This window comes from Mus caroli, chromosome 3, assembly GCF_900094665.2.
Source record: "Mus caroli chromosome 3, CAROLI_EIJ_v1.1, whole genome shotgun sequence".
In the NCBI taxonomy this organism is placed as follows: Eukaryota; Metazoa; Chordata; class Mammalia; order Rodentia; family Muridae; genus Mus; species Mus caroli.
Window position 1 is genome coordinate 36,309,775 of NC_034572.1, and position 4,053 is coordinate 36,313,827.

The window sequence follows — 4,053 nt, forward strand, 5'->3', positions numbered from 1 at the left end:
GTAAATCATCAATAAATTCTTTTACTATATAGAGACTATCCATAAGTTCTGTGACTCTAGATAACCCTGACTAATACACTTGGTGATGAATAGCAGTATGGAAGTGTAAGCCGAATAAACCCTTTCCTCCCCAAGTGCTTCTTGGTCATGATGTTTGTGCAGGAATAGAAACCCTGACTAAGACAGGGAGCACAAATCATGGACTTCTACATGGTTTCTGGTGATAGCTCAGTCCACAGACATCCACATGGCCTCAGTGTCAGGACATCATGAACCTCAGCATGGTCTCTGGTGGCAGTAAAGATCACAGATATCAACATGGATTCAGGCAGGAAGACAGACCATGGACATCTGTGGCTTTTAGCCACAAATATCAACATGTCCCTGGATACAGCAGGACCATAGATATCAACAATGTCCTGGGAGGTGGAGACAGCATGGACCACAGACATCAACATGGACTCAGGTGGCAGTGCTGACCACAGACATCTGCATGGCCATTGGTGGTAATTTGGGCCATGGGCATTGATATGTCTCCCAGCTGCAGCAGGACCGTGGCCTGGCTGCATTTCTTTACTCACTGCCATCCTTTAATTTACCTTTAGCTATAAATGTATAATCCTCCTTTATCTTTATTGTTCCCTTCTTCAACTTACTTTTTGTCTACTGCTTTTAATAGTAACAACTAGTCTTACTCTTATTTTTATTCCATTAACACCCATAGTAACTATTGTATACTATAGTATCTTAGCTACACTCTACGCTCCCTGTTTATTACTCAAAATTATTAGAATTGAAGAGGTAATTGTTAATTTACTGCAACTATATTTTCACAATGGGTGAATACATCAGTTGTGATTGATTTTTCAGTTAATATTCTGCTTTAGGAGTAGTGTTAGAAATAGAGCCAGATGTCTTGAACATGTATGCTTAGGATTTATTTACACCCAAGCTCAATAGGGAAGAAAAATGATTCAACCATGCTACAACCTCATCTGACAGAAGTACTGTAAGACTTCAATTGAAAGAACACCATTGATTTAAACAAACAAGTGAACAAATAACACCACATTCTAAATATAAAAGTTCTAAAGCAGAAGTGTGAAGGAGATGAAAAGATAAGGCGGCATTTTTACTACCAATTCCATAATAATAGTAATAAATTGCAGTGATAGTGAATTACATGGAATTCTTTGAAAAAACAAAGCATAAATGGTTTTAAATAAAATACAAACATTGAAAAAATTAAATCAATATAGAATATGGAAGAGGAATTCAGCAAAGAGATGAAAATGCTGAAAAACTCAAATAGAAATTTTGGGGATGAAATTTTTATAAGTAAAAACCTCAGTGGAAACTTCAGCAATAAAATGGATCAAATGGAAGATTAATTATCAGAGCTTGAAGATAATATAGATTAGAACATTCAGACAATTACATAGAATAGTAAAAAAGCACGTCTAGTACATAAAAGATTTATGGGACATCATTAGAAGACCAAATTTAGGAATCATGGATACAGAAGAAGAAAAAGTATAAAGTAAAGTCACAAAAAATATACTTAATAAAATTATAGCAGAAAAATACCAAAATCCAGAGAAAGAAATGACAAGGTTCAGGGAGCATAAGGATATAGTCGTGATTTGAAAGTTAATTTTCCATGACATGTAATGAAAACATGAAAGCTGCAAGAGAGAAGCAGCAAGTCACATATATGGGGAATCACACTACAGTAATTAACATATCTCAGAAGAAACTTTAAAAGTAAGGAGGGAAAGGAATAATGCATCTCAAACTCTGTAAGATAGTAAATGATAACCGAGATTATTATGAAGTTAGTCTTGATAATTGAAGAAGGAAAATGTTTATGATAAAGACAAATTAATTCATGACTACAAAGTCAATATTACAGAAGATACGTGAAGGAATTCTAGACCCAGATAAAAAGATAAACTTCCTGAGGTCACAGGAGAAAATAAATTATACTCAAACAGTAGGTGAGTAAGTGAGGATTAGGAAAGTACAAAGAAAATAACATGACAGCAATAAATATATGTAAAAAATATACTGCAGCAAAAAATATACTGGGTTACCTCACTCAGTATTTTCTAGTTCCATCCATTTGCTTCTGAATTTCATGAAGTCATTGTTGTTAATAGCTGAGTAGTACTCCATTGTGTAATTATACCACATTATCTGTATCCATTCCTCGGTTGAAGCTGGGTTTTGTCCTTATTATAAATAAGGCTGCTATGAACATAGAGGAGCATGTGTTCTTATTATATGTTGAAACATCTTTTCGGTATATGCCCAGGAGTGGTATAGCTGGGTCCTCAGGCAGTACTATGTCCATTTTTTTTTTTTTTTTGTCCGCCAGAATGATTTCCAGCGTGATTGTACCAGCTTACAATCCCACTAGCAATGGGGGAAGAGTTCCTCTTTCTCCACACCTCCACATCTGCCGTCACCTGAGTTTTTGATCTTAGCCATTCTGACTGGTGTGAGGTGGAATCTCAGGGTTGTTTTGATTTGTATTTCCCTGATGTCTAAGGACATTGAACATTTCTTTAGGTGCTTCTCAGCCCTTTGATATTCCTGAGTTGAGAATTCTTTATCTCTGTACCCATTTTTAATAGGGTTATTTGGACCTCTGGAGTATAACTTACTGAGGTTTTTTGTGTATATTGAATATTATATCAGATATAGGATTGGTAAAGATCTTTTATCAGAGTCTACGCAGGTCATCTCTCAGACCAGGGAGGGTGAGCAAGCAGACAGCAGAAGTGAAACAGCTTCTGGGACAGACCCCATTTCGGGCTCCAGACATCTGGGCACCTTCCCTGCCAGAGGAAAGTTGGCCATCCGGGAGGGCTCTGACCACCAGAGCAGGTGAGGGAGCCATCTTGTGTCCTGGGTCCCTCTAAGACCAGTCTGCACAGGTCAGTTTGTGGACTGCGGAGGGCGAGTGAGCAGACTGCAGAAGCGACACAGCTTCTGGGACAGGCAGAAGCATCACAGCTTCTGGGACAGGCCCTGTTTCGGGCCTTCATCTTCAGCCAGGAGGCAGGTCTGAATGCCAGACCTCTGTGCGCCTTCCCGGCAGGAGGAGAACTTGCCTGCTGAGAGTACTCTGACCACTGAGACTCAGGAGAGAACTGGACTCCTAAGACTTCTGATAGAGGCTAAAAGAATCACAGGAGGAACAGGCACCACCCAGAGACAACTATAACAACTAACACCAGAGATTACCAGATGGCGAAAGGTAAATGTAAGAATCTTACCAACAAAAACCAAGACCACTCACCATCATCAGAACCCAGCACTCCCACCTCAGCCAGTCCTGGATACCCCAACACACCTGAAAAGCAAGACTCGGATTCAAAATCGTATCTCATGATGCTGGTAGAGGACCTTAAGAAGGGCATTAATAACTCACTTAAACACATACAGAAGAACACTGCTAAACAGGTATAAGTCCTTGAAGAATTACAGGAAAACACTGCTAAACAGGTAGAAGTCACAAAAAAGGAAACACAAAAATCACTTAAAGAAATACAGGGAAACACAACCAAATAGGTGATAGAATTGAACAAACCCATCTAAGACCTAGAAAAGGAAGTAGAACCAATAAAGAAAACCCAAAGTAGGACAACTCTGGAGATAGAAACCCTAGGAAAGAAATCAGGAACCATAGATGTGAGCATCAGCAACAGAATACAAGAGGTGGAAGAGAGAATCTCAGGTGCAGAAGATTCCATAGAGAACATTAGCACAACAATCAAAGACAATGCAAAATGCAAAAAGATCTTAACTTTAAACATCCAGGAAATCCAGGACACAATGAGAAGACCAAACCTACGGATAATAGGGGTAGATGAGAATGAAGATTTCAACTTAAAGGACCAGCAAATATCTTCAACACAATTATAGAAGAAAACTTTTTAAAGCTAAAGAAAGAGATACCCATGAACATATAAGAGGTCTACAGAACTCTAAATAGACTGGACCAGAAAAGAAATTCCTCCTGACACATAATAATCAGAACAACAAATG